The sequence below is a fragment of the Stegodyphus dumicola genome, chromosome X2 (genome assembly GCF_044657685.1).
Source record: "Stegodyphus dumicola isolate Sdum_Otavi_A_Nest chromosome X2, ASM4465768v1".
Taxonomy (NCBI): domain Eukaryota; kingdom Metazoa; phylum Arthropoda; class Arachnida; order Araneae; family Eresidae; genus Stegodyphus; species Stegodyphus dumicola.
The window spans coordinates 142,182,205-142,194,177 of record NC_140781.1 but is presented as its reverse complement, the minus strand read 5'-3'; the positions used below and the strand labels follow the sequence as shown (position 1 = coordinate 142,194,177).

The 11,973-nt window shown below is 34.6% G+C and overlaps 1 protein-coding gene across 1 annotated transcript in view; it reads left to right on the top strand.

Moving 5' to 3' along the window:
- The first annotated feature begins 5,874 nt into the window (after nt 1–5,874).
- Nucleotides 5,875–11,973, top strand: part of LOC118187443 (proton channel OtopLc-like) — an 87,917-nt gene continuing 81,818 nt past the window's right edge. The window contains exon 1 of the mRNA XM_035357667.2: nt 5,875–6,106. The gene's annotated coding sequence lies outside the window, so the exon portion shown is untranslated. The remainder of the gene's footprint in view (nt 6,107–11,973) is intronic.

Here is an 11,973-nt window from a genome sequence, read left to right as displayed (position 1 = left end):
TTGATTTTCCGCAAGATGTTGTTTATCATTTATGACATATAAAAGTCTATTTACAATTAGCTTATCCAATACCTTAGCAAAGACCTTTAATAGACAAATTGGGCGATATTTATCTTCATTTTTAGGCAACAAAATTAATCTTCCAATCTTCCAGGCTATAGGAAAAACATGCAAAGACAAACATTTATTAAACAAAATAATAAAAAACGAAGGATAGTTCACAAACAATCTTTTTACAACTCTTGCCCGAATTCCATCCAATCCTGGAGCGGCTCTGTCTCTAAGACTTAAAATGACTTCCCTAATTTCTTCGTAGGTAAAGTCCAATTCGCCATCTAAGTCGTCATTACCAAAGTTATCACCATTATTATCAGGATCATCAATTTCATCAGTTTCAATATTCAGTGTCTTTTTAACAATTTTCAAATATTCTTCCTTTACATCCGTAGCCGCTCTATTATCACTATCTCGTAATATAATCTGTTTCTTAATTTTATTCGTAGCGACCTTAAAAATTCCTTCGTAATATTCCTTGTCTTGAATAAAAGCCCTATTTCTGAAATCACCCTTCACCCTTTTAATTTTCTTTTTATAAAAAGTCAAGCATTTTTTATATTCTATTTTTCTTCGTATTCTAGTTTCATCATCCAAGTCTTTCACCTGGCAACTCTTGCGGATAGCCCTGACTCTCCTTCTAAGAGTATTCAGCTCATAATTCCACCAAGCAGTACCACTACGTTGTCGTATCTCACACTTTAAATCTCTTCTCATTCTTTCTTCAATTCGCTTCTCCATATACAAAATTAAATCATTAAATTCCCCAGCATCCTTCGTATTGACAATACGGTCTTCAATCTCAAAAATAAACCTTCTCATCTTAACGCAACATCTATCAATTCTTTTAACATTATTTGACAGAATAATATCCCTCTTATCTTCAATACTAACATCCTTTATACTTATCAAAATATAGTTATGATTGCTAAGGGAATTTTCCTCCAATATTTGCATGTCAAAGTTCTCAATAAGAGAATTTGGAGAACACAACACCAAATCCGTATATCCATCTCCACATGCAGAAGAGAAGGTTGGTCTAGAATTTTCTTTATTCAATAAAATCAAATCATTTAAAATGATAAAATCTGAAGTTAAAACCCCTCTTTCATCAAGACTCTTAGCCCCCCAAATAAAATTCTTTGAGTTAAAATCTCCAATAATAATAAAACTGTCTTTAAAAACAGATATAACTTCTTCTAATTTTAAAAGATACGTATTCAAACATTCCACAGGGGAAAAAAAAATAAACTGAAATCACACACACCATAATTCCTTCCCTTTTTCTGTATTTCAATGGCAACGATAATATCAGAAGCGTGTTTAACTATGAATTCAATCCCAGGGTTTACGACAACAATAGCAGCTCTTCCTGTATCTGCATGGATGGTCCTCCAACTGTTTTTAATATAAGCCATTTTCTTTCCAATATAATAAGGTTCTTGAACTGTAACAATATCAGGAATATCCTCAGAAATATTATCTATTGCAAAGAGCCGGCATGCCGCAGCATTACAATGATTAAGATTACAATTTAAAATGTGCATAGTTAAAAGGATCCAAAATAAAACCATTCAATATAATAATTATAATTTAAAATCCAATATATACAGTTTAAAAACAATATATACTGTTAAAATCAGCAATAATTATCCTGAACTTACCTGGGAGGCAAGGGTATAGTTTCTTCCAAGATTTTCAATTATATCCTTTCCTAGAGGTCTTCTTTTAGAAATAAATTACACAATAGTTCAAAAGTCTTTATTTCACACAATGTAAAAGCCGTAAATTATTAATTCGTAGCCACAGGAATAAATAAAAAGTTTAAAATTAAAATAAAAATCAAAATCTCCCCACCGCAGAAGCTAAATCACCTCAAGTTTCTAGATCTAAATGTTCCCGAATAAATTTTTTCTCTCTTATAATCGAGGGACACTCTCTCCAAAAGGTATCGTGGTCATATTCCACATTAATACCATATCTATCTAAAGCTTCTTTACAGTTGATACATTCTTTCTTTTCACTATGACAATTTTTTCTCTCATGTCTACCATTACATGCAGAGCAAACCCTTTCAAACTTATACGGTATTTCTCCAGCCTCCAGCTTCTTTCCCCCTATACGGTATTTCTCCAGCCTTCGTAGCGTGCCTTCGTGGTGTAGTGGTTCTGCACGCTGGGTCGTAATTCCAGACGTCCGTGGTTCGATTCGCGGCGAAGGCGAATGCTCATTTTTCATCTTGACTGCTTCCAAAAAAATACCTAATGTCTCTACAGTGGCACCCGAACTAAAAGGGTGTTGGATGATGATTCTCCTCACCCAGGATTTGGTGAATGGGTGTCCTACAAACCCCAGTCGTCCTTTAAAAGGGAGAGTATATAAGGTATTTCTCCCGCCTTCCTAGCGTACCTTCATGGTGTAGTGCTTCTGCACGCTGGGTCGGTATTCCAGAGGTACGGGGTTCGATTCCCGGGGAAGGCGAATGCTCATTTTCATCTTGCCTGCTTCCAAAAGAAAAAATCTAATGTCTTTACACCCCTTTTTAAACAACTGAGTGCCCTAATTCATTCTTTTAAAGGGGGAGTATGCAAGGTGTTTTCTTCCTCCTTTTCGCATACCTTCGGGGTGTGATTAGAAGCATACTCAATGCGTATTCGAGAGGTCCAGGGTTCGAGTCTTGGTGAGGACACTGCACATTTTTTTACATCTTCTCTTCAGAATACCCTAATGACTCTACATAATTTTATTAATATTAATAACTGCAGTACTTAATTCTGTTGAAGAAGAGGAAAAGTGAGAAGATTGATACATTAATTTTAACACACTATAGCTTACTCATGACCGTATATAAAAACATGACTTTTGATAGCTGACCCTGTATTTGACTGCTTGAGGCCTTAGTGGTTTTCCCCACACGTAATATAAACACCAACCAGCTCTTCCTAGAAAAATCTTCAACGAAGGCATTCCTTTAACGGCAGAGTACTTTATGGCTATTAGCCTAAGAAGGAAGGCCTCAAATCCTGGAGAAGCAGAAGCAAAATTAATTAAGTTAGTTACCGTAGCTGAATTCCAACTGTCTTTTCTAGCTAATTGGAAAATAAAGAGTAAATAAGCAAGATGATTTTTTTTTTTTTTTTTTTTTTTTTTTTTTTTGGCTTTTGCGCTTGCTGCAAACTGAAGTGGGATAAGCAGGACAATTCCCTTTTTAATGTAGTGTCCCGTTTCCGGCTATGTTCCAGCAAATGTGTCACATTTTTTAAATATCCCCAGATTTTGTAAGTGGAATTCTCGATGTTTTATACGGTCAGAGAGATAGTTTTTATGAGATCAGAAAAACATTCAGTAATCTAATACTAGAGTTTTATACACTTTAGTGAACTCGAGTGGTCCCCAGAAAGACAGGTGTGTGGAGCGTTTCCTGCATTTCTGTTCAAGTTGATGTCGTGCTTAAAAAGTGGAACAGTGAATGAAATCAAATTATCCCAAGAATTGGATCCTCTTTAAGTATATTGTAGAATGCAAACAGGTGGAAGAAAATAGAGTTGTCTAAAGAAAATATTTTGTAAAGCTAATTTTCTGATAAATAATTCATTGAAATATAACATTTTGAAAAATATAAAATTGTAGTGTCATTAACTTTCTTTCGCTGCAGGAAATCAGCAATATCCTCTTCGGGATTTTAACTCCAGATCTCGCGATTGCTAACCGGACGTGCTTCCAGTTACACTATGAAGGAATGTAACTATAAAAGACAAAATTCCTTACATTCTATCTCACTTAAAGGGCGACTAGGGAAGGGGTGTCCGAGTCCTCAGATCCAGGTAGGGACGAATTATCGTTCATCACATTTTATTGAGGACGTCATTGTTGAACGATTTCGGAATCAGGAAGAGTGAGAAACAGCGATGCCCTCCTAACTTGGATTCGAGTTCGGGACCTTTCGACTATTGGCTGGATGCGCTTTCAATTATACCACGAAAGCACGCCGTAAGGAAGGGGAAAAATCCTTACATTCTCCTCCCTTTGAAGATTAGCTAGGGAGCAAATGACCCAGTCGCCAGATCTGTGTAGTGAAGAATGCTGTTCGTGCCAACTTTATTTCGAAGCAGGAAATATGAAAACTGACGCTGCTTTCGCTGAGATTCGAACTCCTAACCTCAAGTTTTTTGGTCAGACTTGCTTCCAACTAAACCACGAAGGCAAGCGGTAAGGAAAGAGAAAATTACTTACAAAATGCCAGAAAAAGTAAAAAACTTATTCGAGTACAAAGCTGAAACTGAGTGGAATAGATCAGGTTTTCTCCCACATCAGAATAATCATGTTTCTTTCAGGTCCTTAGCATTAATAACTAAGCTCCGTTAGTGGGAATAATCATAGCAACACAACGTAGATTTTGATAATAAAACAGAAAAATGAAAAGTATTTCCAAGTATATAAATATCAGTTTTGAACATAATAGATAGCCACATTGCCTTATGCGACAACCCTCACAAAAAACCGAAAAGATTTCGAAATATGGCATTTGTTTGTGAAGTTTCATCGTAGTATACGACATACTGAAGAAACCCAAATAAAAATATTAATTATTAAAAAAAAACGAATATGCTTCAAACAAAATTTTTTTTCGGTAGGGGGGCCGTAATTGTCTTTTTCCCTCATTGCCTTCTGAAAAATCTGGTCACTTAATCCTCATCAAATAACTAATTAATCAACTTTTGAAGCAGAAAATTTGAGCGCAGCAACCCGATTTTCAAAACTACAGTCTCGGATGAACTCTTCTACGGAAGTCTCTTCTCCTCGAATCTTAGTGGTCGAGTGGTTAAGACCGATGAATGCTGGGGGTTCACTCCGCCTTTGATCCCAGGCGAATCAGCTGGCTGTATGTTTCGTTTCCGTGGTTTACCTCAAGTGCAAGGTGAATACGAGCCAGTTCACTTCGAAAGTATTCGACGAAGGCAGTCGTTTCCTAGGCAGATAGCTCTCGTATGCTTTGTCGTGTTCAAATAACTTAAGCTAACCTTTGTTAAATGAATTAAGTACCGTTGACGTAAATTATATGAAGTATTACGTGAAATAACCTAACAATTTACTACTTTTCCATTTACAGGTATTTAAACAAAAATGCATTTCTCTTTTTTGTATGTCTTATTTTTGTGGTTTCAGTTTATTATGGTTGCATAAAGTATAATCTCATACATTTTGAATCAGTACTCCTTTTTGTTTTCTTACAAAAAATAAGATAAAGAAAGAATTTTTATTGATTTTATTACTAAACCTTATATGATTTAACAGAGATAAAACCCAAAAACAACGCAAACATCACTCTAATATAGCAAAAAATATAATCACGCCTGCGGTAATCAAAGTCCCTGCTATTTGCGTACTGTCATGAGCTTCAAATGTAGGCTTCACAGCAGCAATGGCTGGCTATACAAATTAGCTTAGTTTATAAATCGAGGTTTCACCAAACCATCTAAGCGGCTGATGTAAAATCGAGGTCCAGTGTCTGAGATTTGAAAAAAGACGTAAAAAACTAAAATACAAATTTTGTTCCTGCTTTTAATTATATATATTTAAAAAAACTTAATTTAAAGATATTAATAAATTTTTACGCGTTTCAAATATTATAGAAAACTTTTGAGACCTCCTCAAAGTGTACTCGGGACCTATGCTAGATTTACTCTTGCGTAAATCAAGCGCTGGTGAATGCATAAATCTAACTGGACACAACAGTGTCGCCAACACCTTCAAAGCGTATAAATATGGCAACCCTAATGCGCCAAATTTTAGCTGAGGACTGAGAAGTACTGAGAAGCGAAAGATCAACCAAATAAGTGACTGTTCGAAGCACGGACGCTATTGCACGGTCACGAGGTGCCAGAAATTGACTTTCATGGGAGGAATTTTTTTTAATTCTTGTATTATGTTTCAGTAGGGTCTAAAATACCCGCCACACCCACATGTTTTTTTCCGAACGTTATGAGTTTCTTGATATGCAACAGCAACAGTGCGTTGGATAATTTTTGGTGATATAAGTTCCTGCATGGGGGTAAGTTTATTTTGTGACACTTATTAATAACTCTCAACACGCGTAAAAATTTATTAAGTCAATTTTGTAGGATACATTTTTCATCTTGAAGATTAGTAATAATTTTTACGCTTTGTGGTGTTTTCATGTAAACGTTTTTTGATGTATATAATTTATACAAGGTAATTGATTACTGCTTCCCATTCTCCAAGATAAATTATTTCATCCTTTTAGAAATTAAAAACTTATAAAAATTTTCCGTGTTTTCTAAAAAAATATTCAGTAAGATAAATGTGTCATCAGCAGTATGGATCATTGTATGATAAGAAATCAGCTTTATGTTCTAACGAAATTAATTTTATACTTGCAGTTTAAATACTCTTAATTATTCATTTCAGTATCTCTCACTGAAAGACAGAAAAATATTTAATAAATTACAAATTTACTCCTGATATTAACTACTCGTTATGCTTTCTGAGTGATGCATTGAATATGATTCCTAAGTTAAATGTGTTAAGAATTCTCCGACTTTTCGTACAATCTACGAAATATTTATTATTAAACGAAAGATCCTGAAAAATATTTTATTTATAAAGCGATTTAGAACTAAAGGGATCAAGTGAATTATTTCTATAAATCTCATAAATCTTCAGAATTTCAGACAAAAATGCTAACTTCTAATCATTACATTTCATTTTACATCAATGAATACTAATATTTAAACAAATATTTGATATTAGCATCCGTGTAAATCACCTCCGAAATTTATCAAATAATGTAGTATATTTAACTTAACCTTGAAAGTATAGATTGTCAGTTTAAACAAGCATTAGATTTTGCGAAGTACCGCAGCGCCTGTTGCCGCATAAAAAGTCATCAAACAACCGCATAGGTTTCGATATAGATTGTCCAAGTAGGCGGTTTTAAACGCTACCAGGTGTATTAGTTGCGTCTGCACAGTTTTAATACCGTGATAAGACTAAAGAGTTTCACTACGAGAAAGTATGGAACAAATAATGAAGCGATGTGTATCTTTACCGATTCTGTTAAAATGAAACATTTGCATGCAAATTAAATGCAAAGGATTATTTAAAAACAATGTTATTTAGCCTAAAAATAAAAAACATTCTGATATAGCTGCTTTTTTTTTCTCCTTATTTAAGATAGGCTTCCCGTTCCTGTATTTGATTACTAAAATACCTATAGATGTAGATTTTATTCGCAGACCATTAACTGAATTTAGCAAAAAATAGGCAAAGGAGGGGGAAGGTTTATAACAAAATCCATTAAAGCTTGCTCTTCACATAAGACTATGCTTTTTTTTAAATCATTCCATGCACCAGTCAGTTTAAACGGGAAAGATTATCTGCCTTAGGAGGACTTTCTGCAGGAAACTGCCGTGTTTTCACATTTATAAACGGGATACCTTGCAGTTAGATAGGGTGTGTGTTGGTGTATTTAATTATGGCAAAGCACACGAGGGCTATCTGCCTAAGGGGAGGGATGCCTTCGTGGAGGACTTTCTAAGGAAAACTGGCTCGTATACACGTTACACATGGGAAAAACCACGCAGTTAGATAGGGAAGAGAGCTTGGAATAAAATACCAGGAATTTAGAGAGCTTATCTGCTCTGTCTCTGGTTGCAGGGTGATGGCCACCGGAGCTAAACAAACAATGGTAAATTAAAATGAAGAATTCACAGTAAGGGGATTACTTAAGATTTCACATTTTAATTTTGAAAGCGAATTAATCGGCACTGGAGAAATAGTCAACAATCTTAAATCATATACACTTAATTCTATTAGTTAAATATTCGGTATAATTTTAATTGGAAAGTCATCGCAAGCAAACATATTTATCAATAATTTTGCATTTGCTTTTTATATTTTACTAACTACGATAATATTGAATAATAAAATTATGGTAATATGATAAAATTATGGTAGTATTTAAAATTATGGTAATATTTAAAATTATAGTAGCGTTTATTAAGTAATAAAATGAAGCATGAGTTTACTCATTCATTTATACGTTGCAAGCAAAGGGTCAGGGGAACACGGATGTACTAAGAGTTAGTACTAATTTAATAAATGCTTTGAGCTTAGATCATAAGAAGCTCAATCTTTCCATGTCATCCTAACCCTTTCATTTCACTTTTTTTATATGTCATTTTTCATCCTACTCCAGCACTTCCTTATTTTTTTTAAGCTTTGTATCTTTTCGGAACGTAGTCTGGAAGCATAAGAAATCTGACCCCAAAAAATGTGAAGATATTTTTTATTCTCTTCTATGCGTGTTAAATTCGAGTTCTGCACAACGCGCAGTTTATAGTTCATTTTTATGACACCACTTTGCGTCCATGAACTGCGCAAGGGTATTTATTTATAAAGCGTTACTCAACTTTCACATCTGACGTTCTTATTGCTATCATTCTCTTGTAAATAACTATTCTATGTAGCGATTATCTTTGGTTTTATGAATATGAATATATTTATCGATTATGTGACATTTCACGAGAAATGAATGTCTTGCTGATTTAACGTTCGCATGTTTCTTGAAAATGCACGTAACCAATTCAATCAGAAATATCTATAAGTAAGAAGAAACAATTTATTTATGAGTTTTGACTTGACAAACATTGTGTTTTATCTTACGAAAAATAAATTTCATCATTTTATGAGTAGTTTCACAAAGGCTGCTCTAAGATCTAATAAACCAGAGATGAAATTCATATAATAAAACATAATATTTTATGCTTATGATTATGACATATACTTAAAAGTTGCAGGTACGGTATAATGTCTCCATATACTCATATCAAGATTGTCCGTCTTGTATATTATTAGCCCTAAAGAGGTGTTTCAGGAATTGTAATCATTTGCAAACACTATAATTACTCAATAGTGGACATCTTCTCTTTAAAAAAAATTTCCAATTCCAACGATAAAAGATAATAATAAATTTATTCTATCCTGTTGCGTAGTCAAAAACGTATAATGCTTGGGCAAACTAATTAGTATTCTTTGATTCTATTTGTCAATAGTTTAATTTATCCTTTCTAAATTTTACGGCCTCAAATCATGGGCACGGTTTTATTTTTATTTTCATCAAGCAGGGTGCTACCTGACTGAACTGTTTTTTTAGCAGGGACAACTCCAATACAACGAGATATAATTTGAATCACTAATAAAGCATAGATGATTCTATTTGTTATGTCTGTATAAAATAAGTGCACTTCAAAGCTGTCTATGTAGAAGACATCTTGAAAGGTTTGTGCAAGTAGAAGAAAGGTTACGAAACCTCAGTAGTATCTTCTAGGTTGTCTGAATATACATTTTCATGGCGTTTGGCAGAAGCATACTTTCACTACTGATGTTCCAGTTCTTTGAGCAAACAGCAATATGAACTTTCTTTCGCACCCGTGATTCTTCTTCAGCTGTAGAGATTTGACATCAAAATCCATCCCGTAGGATGCCTTATCTACATTCTGATGGCTTTTGGGTTATTTAATTATGGAAAAGCACACTAGGGCTATCTGCCTAAGAGAAGGGATGCTTTCGTGGAGCACTTTCTAAGGGAACTGGCTCGTATACACGTTAAACATGAGGAAACCCACGAAAACGCCCATGCAGCCAGCCCGTTCGTGGGATTCGAACCTCGGACCGAACTACCAGTGTTCAGCGACTTTACCACTCGGCCGCTGGTGGGGATAGCTTTTGGGAGAAGTATATTATCACTACTGATGCTCTAGTTTTATGACTATACAGCAATACAGCAATGTCTATCGTATCCGTGGATTCTTCATCAACAGCTAGTATTTGAAAGCAACATCGAACAGATTTCAGTGTTTGTTAGCTTCTCAGACGGTGATTCAATAACAAGATCAAAATTAAATTAACATTCTCCTTCGATTTACTCACCTTTCTGGCAGCTGATTCTGACATTCCTGTCAATCTTCCTGAGCTGACACAAGTGTCAACACATCTGCCAATCAGTTGGTATAGTGATTAGCGTATTAATTATCACATCGATGGATATCGTTTAGATTCATTGGTAACGCTTGAATATTTATGATCGTCACTTTTGTATGGAAAAATGTACATAGAACTTTTTAATGCAGAAATACTTTCATATGCCGAATCTTTGAGGTACGTTGTGTCAAAGTTTGGATGGACACATTTCAACCTCCAGTACGGAACTATTAATTAAGTATATCGCTGTAAATTTGACATTACTAAGATTCTAAGCTATGTAGCTGGACGTTACCAGGTTAGAAAACGCAAAGGATGGCTTACCTAAATCTTTATATTGCTCCTCAATATTCATTGTGATTCTTACACACTGTTTTGGTGTGATCATAAGGGATAGCATTATATCATTTAAAATAATTATCAGAAAAATTATTATTACGAAGTATGATTTTTATTTATAGAAATTTCAGGGTATTTCTGAATGAAATTTACTACATGTCAGCGGCCAAGAAAAAATTAAGTTCCGAAATTTCGAAATCGTATGAAATTTAAATCACTAGAAATTTGTAAAATCTATTCACTGTTTTGCGTTCAATTGTTAATACATGTTTTAATTTCAATTTTTTCGTTGTATAAGTTGCCTAGTTTTGTTGCATAATTTCACAACTCTTTACAGTGCTAGGGGGGAAAATGAGGTCTCATGATATTTCTCATTTAATATTCTGTACGTCCATACATAAACATTTTTTTCGAAATAATCCCATAGCGCAGTTTTGGTCTTTTGATTCATAATATATTAAGAAATCTCATGATATCATAACCAAAGCAACTCCGTTTTAAGATACTTCAAGAAACTTTTCTGGTTTGAATATAGTATTGAATTGATGCAACACATATTACATTTTCATGTTTGTTTTAACCGATTATGACAAAACACTCAAAGGTTATATATGAGGAAAGGACACTAAAGGAGATATGATTTATAAGGGAGAACTTTCTAAAGGAAAATAGCTCCTAATATGGAAAAGACTACGGAAATACCATGCAACCAAAGCATTGTTTGGGAATCAAATCCGGATCGAACTACTGATGGATTTGGATTATTAAGATTATAGTAAAGCACACGAGAGATATGAGCTAAAGGAAAAATCAAAAAGCCATGCCTTCGTGGGGGACTTTATGAGTTACTCATGGAAAAAACAACGAGAACTCCCATGCAACCACCCCTTTCATCGGGTTAACTCTTGTCGAATTATCGGTGTTCTGCATTCAGCCGATCGCGGTCCGAATCAATAGTGTCTGCTGTCTTATTCACTTCATCACTGGTAGACTGTGGTTACTTTCTGCAGCATGGACTTTACTTTTTTTTACCAAGAGCAATATCGGCTATAATGCATTTTCTCCCTCCTTTCTTCGTGGTGTGTGGTGTGACGGTACTACACTCGGTGGGTATTCGAGAGGTCCAGGTTCGAGTTGATGATCGGGTCCCATAATCTCCAGTCGTCCTTTAAATGGAGGTGTACATAAGGTTTTTTTTTCTCCCTCCTTCCAGCATGCCTTCATGTGTAACGTTAGTACACTCGGCGCATACTCGAGAGGTCCAGGTTCAAATCCTGGCGAGGGGATTGCTCATTTTTCTTGTCTCCTGGTTCAATAAAGACCTAAAGACTCTGCAAAGTTGTTAATACAATGTCACATCCTTAGTTTATACCTAATTATTTTACAGTATTCCTATCTACCCTGAAATTATGCCAGGTAAAGTAAATTTTTTCTCATAAACGTTTATTTAAGAATTGATAAACTTATAATCCATATTATTTTTATAAATAATGATGAACTAGGGAAAGGAAAGTTCAGTGTAATGGGTTCAAAATAACAGTAATAAACATCATTATAACGAAAGAAAAGTCCTCAGTG